This window comes from Phodopus roborovskii, unplaced genomic scaffold, assembly GCF_943737965.1.
Source record: "Phodopus roborovskii unplaced genomic scaffold, PHOROB, whole genome shotgun sequence".
Classification (NCBI taxonomy): Eukaryota; Metazoa; Chordata; class Mammalia; order Rodentia; family Cricetidae; genus Phodopus; species Phodopus roborovskii.
In genome coordinates this window covers 45,863-56,792 of record NW_026126331.1, presented here as the reverse complement: position 1 = coordinate 56,792, position 10,930 = coordinate 45,863, and the positions used below count along the sequence as shown (strand labels likewise).

General features: G+C 36.7%; 1 non-coding gene across 1 annotated transcript; it reads right to left on the bottom strand.

Annotated features, from left to right (window-relative positions):
- Positions 1-10,109: 10,109 nt before the first annotated feature.
- LOC127218691 (small nucleolar RNA Z39) lies at positions 10,110-10,171 on the bottom strand. Its single transcript, XR_007834235.1, has one exon. It is a non-coding gene; the product is annotated as a small nucleolar RNA Z39 (small nucleolar RNA).
- Positions 10,172-10,930: the final 759 nt, after the last annotated feature.

The window sequence follows — 10,930 nt, the reverse complement described above, 5'->3', positions numbered from 1 at the left end:
ATCAGTTCTTCCTTGGTATCCAGGAAGATGTTCACTGCAGATCTAAGGCTATTCAAATTCCATAATCATCTCTATTTCTTTCTCTTTTGTTCTATTTCTTTAAATAAGCCTGAAAAATATAGTCTCTGCTCAGATTCATTCAAGGTTCCTTATCTTTCTTTTGAATAGTGCAATATATGTCTGGCTGGCTTCCGATCTTACTTCTTGTCTTTACTCTTAACACACAGTGAGCCTTTCAGTAGTTAAGTTAGACTGTGACTCCCTTTTCTACAAAGTCTATACTTACCCTCCTTCTCATTAAGAGTCAAGGTCATAAGAGGCTTGCAGGAATTCACCTGACAGCCCTTAGTGGCTTTTGTCATACTAGGAAGTCTCTTGCTGATATCTCAAACACTGACCTAAAGTTGTTGCTTGAGCCAGAGAGGCACATTCCTGCCTTAGGAACACTTCCCATGATAGATCTAGGTCTTACTATATGTTAACTCCTTTATGAGGTATATACTGAGCGTTCTATTTAAAATGTAGTCTAGCCCTCCCTAACCTAACCACTATCATTTCCCAGCAGATTGTCCCATATAGCTCGCTAATGTTATACAATACACAATTGTGTTTGTTGTAATTATCCACCCTTCAAAAATCTTAGGATTTTTAACTCAACGAAGAAAGAGATGTTGGTCTGTTGAATTTTGTACTCTTACAAGATATTTCTAAAGTTTGCTTTAAAAGTACTTTTTTAAAAGTCAGAGACACACAACCAATCTTAGGAGTCCCACAAAACCCCAAGCTAAACAATCATAACATATATGTGGGGGACCTAGCACAGACCCAGGCAGGCTCCACTGATTGCTATTTCAGTCTCTGTGGGCCCCTATGAGCCTGGCTTAGTGGATTCTGTGGGCTGTGCTCTCCTGATGTTCTCTATCCTTCTGGCTCCAACTCTTGGGTCCCTTTCCCCACTACTGAGTTGCCTCATTCAGCCTTAAAATGAGTGTTTGTACCTGGTCTTATTGCATCTTCTTCTGTCACATTTGTGTGCTATCCCTGGGTGGCCTGAACTTTTATGAATGGAAACGGAAGAACAGTGGATCTAAGGGGAGAAGGAAATGGTGAGGGAACTGAGAGGAAGGAAAGATAGGAGGCTCTGGTTAGTATGCATCATATGAGATAAAAGTAAATAAAAAGAAAAAAAAATGTTATTGTAACACAATTTTACCATTTCTCCCTTCCCTTTCCTTCCTCCAAACCTTCCTATTCTTCCTGTTTTTTCAAATTCATGTACTGTTTTTCATTAGTTGTTACTGTATCCACATGTGTGTGTATGTATATATTCCAAAGTATATACAGACCTGCTCATTCTATAATGTTACTTTTATGTGTGTTTCCCAGGGTTGAGCATTTGGCACTGGACAACCAGTTGGTGTGGTCTTCCCTGGCAAAGATCACCTCTCCCATTCCCACTTTCCCCCGTTGCCCATGGTTCTTTGTGTAATGCTGAGGTACCATGGGTTTATTCACAGTTTGGCATGTGTCACCCCTGTTCAGCTCATGTTTCTGTAGTCATGTAGGTGAGATTTTATAGTTGTAACTTCTGAGATTGTTAGAAGACACAATCTCCTAGTGAACTCTATTTGACTTTTATAATCCTTCTGACAAGTCTTCCACGATGTTCCCTTTGGAAGAGAATCCACATCCACTAATTTAATAAAACAGCCTAATCCCTAAAGACATTTGTCCTTCTTGTCACAGATAAGGGTAGTTTTTGCCTCTCATCAATAAACTTGTCTTTGCAATAGAAAAATACAACCCACCAAAATGCAAAGTTGTGGGGCCCAGTTCCAAAGGACAGACCTACAAAACACTACTTCACCTAAACTTTGCTTTTTATAAAAAGCCATTAGTTTTTACACATTCTTAAATGACAAAGGGATTAAAAATGATGGGGTAAAATACATTTATTTTAAAGATTAAAATGGGTTATACTTCTCAGAATTTCTTTGCCACCTAGAGTCTGGGACACACACATGTTTAAAATTAAGGTCATAGTTTCCTTTGTCTAGGAGAGTCTCAGTCATAGTTTCATTGAATTTCTTACTTACTCATTTGATTATAAGACTGGAGTGACAGAGCATGCATGCCCATAACCACAGCAATTAGGAAGCAGACACAGGGCAATGAAAAATTTGAGGTCATCCTGGACTATATATCAAGACAATGAGAATCAAATAATTGTGATATACATGTGTTCATGAATATGTTTGAATATATACATAAATATATGCTTAAAATTCTTACAAAGTATTCATTTAAGGCATAGGTAAATAATGTATTTATTGTTCTATGACCAAAATAAGTCTGTGGTAAATGTGACAATGATCTCTAAATTGTACAATTTTGCCTCCATTACTTTCTAATAAGCTTTTTTATATATAAGTTATATTTAATCAGATAAGTGTAGTGATAGATCTGCCTCCACACCTGTAGCACTGACCACGCCTTTTGGGTGTGGTCACAGGTGGGGACTTAACCAGAAAAAGTAAAAGGTTGGAGGGGGGGTCCAGAGCCCCTTAGGTGGTGGAGAGCATCAAGGTGTCAGGGTCTGCTTCCCTGGAGCTGGAGTGCTGCTTGTTTTCCCCCTAATAAACTCTACTTCATATAAACAGAGTCCAGTGAATCCTGACTTCCATGCCCAATAGATAAGTTTTTAAAAAATATTCTGTAGCTTATTGCTTGAGAAATTTTCCACATTTGCAAACAGATGGTTGATTTGGTTCCAAACTGATGTCCGAAGTTTTATTGTAAACAAGTGTCCTAATATCCTGATATGTATTTTGATATCACTATTTTAAAACTAGATGAAGAAGTTGTCATCATAAGAACCAGAATTTAGCAGCCTAATGCTCAAAATTTAATATATATGACTAGCAGTTACATTCATCTACATTGCTTTAAACTACTTATAATATATTCTAGTAAATATTGAGTATTAACTAGGCAAATTAAAGAAAATTCATGTAAATACAGCTGTTAAATTCATATCCTTACGTGCCTACAGATATTTATGTGTCTATATATTTAATATATTTTAAATATGTATGCTATACCCTCTTCCCCAAATATGTAGTAGCTAAAAATCTAAGAATTCCAAACATTGTCTGCAATATGCTAGGATGCACACTCAATCATGTTTTCTTTATGCTTCTTGAGCCTCTTTCCCAGCATTTACAATGTTTTAATTTGTATTCATTTGGTATATGGAAGCATCTGTGTTTACTTGAGGTTTGTGCACTCCTGAGAGATAGGGAATATCTTGCTTCCCTTTGTGTCTTCTCCTGGAGACTGCCACAGTACTACAAACAAGATGGTTGAATAGATATTGAGTGGAATAGATCTGTCTTTTGCCAATTCCTTGATTCAGCAGGGCATGTCACTGATAGTTACCGCTTTGATGGAGTATTAACATCTTATGTGCATATGCAAATGGGACTGTCTTCAACTTTGGAGTTGAGCATTCATTGTATTAAATATTAAAATGAGCTCTCTGTAGAGTATTGCCTCTTACTGTCACTTGATTAACTGCCCTATAAAGTTATTTTATAATGCCAGAGAAACTGCTAAGTATTCAAGACATCAAAAGATTTTAGTGTGGGTTTTAGTGTGTAGAGGCTCTCTGATTTTAAAGCAAGAATGAAATTAAGCATGGAGATAGAGAAGCCAGAACACTTCCCACACAATGGTCTCTCACAGAGTTTTCTACTCTCTCTTATTTATCTGAGTTACAAAATAAAGATACAGGGTTATTATTATTATTATTATTATTATTATTATTATTATTATGCTTTGCACATGTACTTAGTACTTAAGAATTGTATTAAGTTTCCCATATCCACCAAGTTTATTTCTGAAACAGGCCAGTTAAGAGCAACAGAAACATGATGTTCCTGTTCCTTGTTTCCAAATAACTTCCATACTGAATATTCAGCCTTTCATTCTTCAATATGTTATCCCTGTTGAACTCTCTGGTGCTGGATAGTTTTATATCAACTTGACACAAGCCATCTGTGAGGGTGCCTCAATTAAGAAAATGACTCCATAAGATAGTAGTCAGGCCTGTAAGGCATATTTCTTAGTGATTGATGGAGGAGGGCCCAGCCCATGAAGGTGCTGCCATTCCTGGGATGGTGGTCCTCAATTTTATAAGAAAGCAGACATGAGAAGCAAGCCAGTAAGCACCATCCTCCATGGCCTCTGCATCAGCTCCTCCCTGTTTGAGTTCCTGTCCTGGCATTCTACTGTTATAAACTGCAATATGGAAGTGTTAGCCAACTGATCACCCCACTCCCACCCCTGCCAACTTGCTTTTGTACATCATGTATCACCTCAGCAATAGAAACCCAAACTAAGACAACTCATAGCATGATTCTGGGATAACTTTTTCCCTGACTATTGTTTCTCATAGGTTTCTGATTCGAGCTAGTCTAGTTAGCCAGATTGCCCTAGGGATACTAAATTTCTGTATCCTGAATACTGAGATTACAGTTAGCCTCCATGCCTGCCTGGTTTTTACATGTATTTTGAGGATCTGGACTCCGGTCTTTAAACTTGCATGGCAAGCTTTTTTCTCACTAGGTCATCTCTGTGGTCCCTATACTATGACACTTTCGTATATAAAAATGATACATCAAAGCTGGGCATCGGTGGTGCACGCTTTTAATACCAGCACTTGGGAAGCAGAGACACTTGGATCTCTGTGAGTTTGAGGCCAGCCTGGTATATAGAGCTAGTTCCAGGACAGGCTCCAAAGCAATACAGAGAAGCACTGTCTCAAAAAACAAAACAACAAACAAACAAAAAGACACATAAACTAATCTAGAATATATTAAATTAATCCATGATTAATGCAATGTTCTGCATCTGTATAGGGCTTTATATTATATGGATTTGTGCTGTGTTTAAGTTCCTTGAATAGATGTACATGCCACTACCTGTAAATTTTATTTTACATTTTTTCTTTCCTGCTCCTTTCCATCAGTTCCTTTTTCAAAGCTTCAGGAAAATCCACTATTATATATCTTGTAATTTTATTTTCTTTTCCTGTTTGGAAAAACAAAATTCTTTCTCTTAGCTGTTAAGTTTCTAACTCAAGTGTCTTTTCTTCTCTGTAGTTGAAAATGTTTCATTTAATTTCAGGTTCTTGGGCCACATTCACAGTATTAGATATGAGTTTCATTTAATAGAGTTGGTTTTAAATCTAATTTTTAAAAGTGGTTAGTGACACCCTAACATTTGTGCCACCACACGCCTGCACTAGTGTATCTTGCAGGCATGTCACTGTTGTAGGTTCATAGGTGAGTAAGATTGATGCTTACTCTTCCCTGATAGCACACAATGTACCTTCCAGCACCATGAAATTTTGTCAGAAATGGTGAAGCTTCTACTTGGGCTACCACTCAACTATTCCCTCCTTGTACATGAGTAGATTCTTTTCTTCAGTAATTGGGCCTTATTATCATATTGTGGAGGTTAACCAATAGCATGGCAATAGTCTGTAATGTTTGGGAAAGGGCAGGCTATGGGACCCCTTTCTTCCAGCAACTCAGGAAAGTATAACCCATATGGCACTGGATATTTTGCTTGGTGAGATATGATGTGTATTTTGGGCATTACTTCCCCTATTATAAAAACTTCATTTAAATTCCTTTCATAACTGGAAAAAAATAGTTTAGGACTCTCCTGCAGTAGTGGATTTCCATATGAATTTTCAAAAGATCTTTAGTGTTATTTGCCCTTACCATTCTCCAATATACTCAGTCCCCTAATGCCTCCTCATTCAATCCTACACTAGTTTTCTTTTTATCTCTTTATAATAATATTCTGTTTATTCTTCCTTAGAAGTTACCCTCCTTCCCTCTGGTCCCTGAATTGAAACACACACATTTAAATTTAAATTCTAACATCCATACATAAAAGAGACACGCAGTATTGCTCTTTGAGGAATAATTGTTTCTAGCTCTATCCATTTGATGACAATTATGTATATGTATATGTTTCCTTCTTCCTCTTTCTTTTTTTTCTGAAAAAGGTTTTCTGTGTTTCTCTGGATGTACTGAAACTCACTCTGTAGACCAGGCTGGTGTTGGACTCACAGAGATCCATCTGCTTCTGCCTCATGAGTGCTGAGATAAAAAGCATGCATCACCACTGCCTACTGATTTCATTTTTTTCTAACAGCTAAAAAAATATTATATTGTATAAATATTCCGTATTTTCTTTATATGGTCATCTAGTGATAAATGATCTAGACTCTTGCCAATTTCTGGCTATTATGAATAGACCAGCTATAAATATGAATGAGAAAATATCTTTGTAGTAAGATGTATATGCCTAAGAGTGGAGTTGTTAGATCTTGTGGTAGATTTTCAGCTTTTTGAGGAACCTGCACACTTATTTCCATAGTGGTTTTACCGATTTCCACTCATAACAAGTAAGTATTCCCCTCTCCCTACATTCTCCCCAGAATCTGCTGTCATTTGTCTTTATACTTTTCCTGTTTGACCGTTTTTTTTTTTTTTAATTAATTTTGGATAGGACAAAATTTTAAAGTAGTTTTAATTTGCATTTTCTTGCTGACCAAGGATGCTAAACATTTTTAAGTCTTTCTCAGCCATACATGTTTCAATTTTGATAATTATCTGTTTAGTTCTATGTTCCACCTTTCTCATTGGGTTATTTATTTTCTTGATGTCCAGTTTTTAAAGTTCTGTGTATATTCTAGAAACTAACCCTCTTGAGAAGAGTTGATTTTGTGGGCCATGTTCTCATGGTATCCTCGAGCCCTCTGACTCCTACAGTCCTTCCTCACTATCTTCCATGGGGTTCTTTGAACTCCACCTAATGATTGGCTAAGGGTCTATATGTCTGCTACCATCAGTGACTGGCTGAAGCCTCTCTGATGACGATCCAGCCAGCATTGATCTGAGTATAGCAGCCTATCATTAGGAGTCATTTCATTGACTTTGTTTTTCTGTCAGTCATGTTTGGTTCCAGGTCTGTGGGCTATCCAGGCACTGTCTAGCATGGGCTCTCTCTTGTGGCATGGGCCTCAAGTTAGACCAGTCACAAGTTCTGCACCACAATTACCTCAACACTGCTTTCAGGCAGGACAAATTGTTTATCAAAGATTTTGTGGCTGGGTTGGTGTCCCAGTCCCACTACTGGAAGCCTTGCCTGGTTACAGAACTGGCCATCTTACCTAATGTCCTCTCTGAAATCCAGGAAACACCACTAAATCCCATAGTGGTAAACCTCGCAAATCTAACCATTGCTCCAAGCACATCCTATTCTCAGAAAGGATTCTTGATACTGTAATTGAGAACTGTGTACCCAAACAGCAGGTGGATAGGGAGACAGTACCACATAGGAATTTCAAATTTTCCCATTTTGAACTAATTAGCTCTATTTCTGTGACTGTTTATTAGTCCCATAATCAGATGGTGATAAAACAAACAAACAAAAAACTGTTATTTCCCAAACAGGCTTCTAAGTGTGCTCACATACAGAAATTGCTTTGGTTGGATGCAGCCTTGAGATTGGAGATGGATCTTACACTAACAGTTAAAACTGGATGGAATTAAACTGGAAAGTTGTTGTAACAGGTTATATAGGAAATTTTGCTAATTTTAGGTGAAACAAGTTAGGGATATGATGTGAACCTACTAAGATTATTAGTATGTTGTTTCTTCCTAGGAAGCCATAGTGAGTCTAAGAGCATCTTAGGATGGTATCTATTTGCCATGTTCCTGAACTCAGTATTTATCTAAATGTATTTGTGGAATGCCTAATATTTATCATGGCAGTATATCTTGATTCCAATAAAGAAGGCACACAAAGCTTATCCTAAAGTACACAGACTCCTGTTAAAACTTCAAATCATTAATATTCATCTTTTGTTACATCTGAGCAAATTTGGAATGGCCAGTGATTTGTGGGAATAGTAGAAAATTTAAAGTAACTACTTAGGAAAACAAAATAGATTTGTATTGTTTGCTAAAACGTACCAAGTCATAGGACTAGGAATTTTTACAAAGGTTCGAAGAAGTGAACAAGGCCCATCAAAATGATAGAGTAGCAACTTGTAATAACTGTACCTGAAACAAAACAGTTTCAAAGCTCAAAGGTGTTTGCCCTTCATCTTTTTGGATCCTATTCACAGAGAGGGGTGTTTTAAGAGATTTTTTTCTTGAGAGGGTTGCTTCCATTTACAATTGGAGACTCACATATTTGAAATTGAAAAAAAAAAGCCTTGGGGATCTATTTGCCACATTCTATGTTACAGAATTAAGAGGTGTACAGAAGTTGATCTTAAAAGAAACACCACAGGCTTAAAACAATGCTTTCTTGCTCCGTCCACACATGTGATAAAGACCTCTATTCACCAGTCTCTCATTGACGGGGAGGTTGGTTAGTGCATTGCCATTCAACAACATCAGTGTTCAAATTTTTGTGATATTAATTTTGCTTTGCCAAAACAAGAGTTTTCTTCTCACATATTTATAAAAAATCAAAAGGACCTGTAAAAGTCAGGATGCTTGGACCATATTTAAATATAGACTCATCTATCCATAATCAGCTTTTGAGTTATTCTAAAGATCTTTAATTTAACAAAGAAAGCAGGTATTGCTTCCTTTTTTTTGTACAAATTATGAGAACAAAGTATCATTTGCTATAATATGTGAAAATTTTAAGCTAACACCCAAAGTTCAGTATTTATGGAATTACCTAGGGATTCACTTTATTTTTAAAATTGTGTGTGCATACAGTCAGAGGACTTTCGGTGCCCTCTATTGCACTCTACCTCCTTCGAGAACTTCACCATGGTTTTCTGGCTGGGTTGGCTAGTCAGTGAGTCTATGACACTTCTGTCTCTTTAGGTGTAATTGAGCTCTTCTTAAAGCAAAAAAAAAAAAAAAAAAAAACACCCTGTCTGCCAGAAGACAAATTAATAAATCTGCTAATCGTCAGTGAAACTTGGTCAAAGTAGTGAGATGAAATAAACCATGTGCACCTGAATTACTATTGGCATGGATTCTATCTTCTTGTGGTTTCCACATTGGAATTATTTCAATAACACCATTACCTTTAGACATTGTAAAGCTGAACTGTCTTTTGGCAGTACAAACTTGAGCTGAGGCCAGTAATTGTTAACACTCATCTCTGAATGGTTTTAGAACCATCTTCAACAATGCATTCATTTAATTGTTCAGTTAAAACACTATAATCAAATCCTAGACATAAATTTAAGTTTTTCATTCATGTGTGTGGTTAAATGCAGGTTTGGAGACCTTTGACGTAGGCTTCAATTGAACTGAGATGTAGATACAGGTACTGGCTGTCCCATGAGCTACTTTTCTGGGGCTACCACTCCTCTCTCAGATGTGGTAAAGGCAGGAACCTTCACATTGGCTTTCAAATGGAATCTGGAAAATCTCAACTCAGGTTCTCATCCTTGCAAACCAAATGTTACCTCTTATACCAGCCCATGTATGCTTTTCCTGATCCTCACAAGTAGTTTTGAATACTTATGTTGGAATTTAAGGAAAGTTATGAAGAACCCCTTGTTAACATATTGAACTAGATTTTGGGCCACACATGCCTTTCTGCAAAGCATACAACCCTTCTTTGGATACTCTGAAGCAAACTTCAGGCTATCACCCCATCCCAGCTTCAGAGTGGTTTGACCAAATAGCTATGTTCTAGAGTCTGAGGGATACCTGCAAAAGGTCTATTAATTTGCATCTAGGAAAATAAATTTTTCCATTAAAATTTTTTTCTAGTGTAAATTATACTAGCCACAAGCCTATGTGAAATTACTAATGGTAAAGCCACTGCTTATCCCTGTCACATTCCTTATTTCAGAGAAGAGACATTACATATTTATGTCATTAGTTTATTTACAATTTTATTTAGTAATAAGAGTTCAAGAGTTTAATCCAATTTTGAGATTACATCTCTTAAACAATCTTCATTCTGAAAAAGAAGAACAAAATTAATGGCATTAGAAGGCCATCTACTTTCTATAAGTAACAGTATTTTTCTATTTTCTATGAGTTTGATACATCAGAAAGCGTTTACAGTATCATGAAGTTTTCATACTGATTTGCTTCATCACATGTACCAAAACCTTGCATAAATTATGCTAATAAATAATTACATTACATATATGGAAGAAATTTTCTAAGCTACCAGTATGAAACATTTATAAGATATAGTCACATATATTTCCTTAATGCAGTATTTCTCAACCTTAGCAGGGTAATTTACTAATACCATATCAGATATCTTATCTTAGATTGATAGAATTAAACACCAGAGCATTTTCCTTCTTGGGGGTGTCACAAAATATCTACATTGCATGTCTAGGTGTTAAGACGAAAAAAGTAGCCAGGCAGTGGTGGCACATGCCTTTAATTCCAGCACTCAAGGAAGTAGAGGCAGGTGGATCTCTGTGTGTTTAAGGCCAGACTTGTCTACAGAGTGAGGTCCAGGACAGCCAGAGCTACAGAGAAACCCTGTATAGGGAAACCAAAGACTGACAAATTGATCTCTGCACAAAAGAAAAAAAACCTAAAGGTTTCTTCAGGCCTGCAGCTTACAGGCTGTATGTACCCCAAGATAGCTAGAAATAAGTGGCTCTCAACTCCTAATATTGCAACCCTTTGATATAGTTCCTCATGCTTTGCATGAAATTATTTTCATTACTAAGTCCTAACTGTAATTTTGCTACTGTTCTTAATCATAATATTGGTGTTTTCTGATGGTCTTAGATGATCCCCTCTACCCCAAAAGGATAACAGCTGATATAAATGCAGACCAACAGAAAATCCAAAACTCAATCTATTTTGACTTTTTTTTTTTTTTTTGCAGTTTAGCAGCT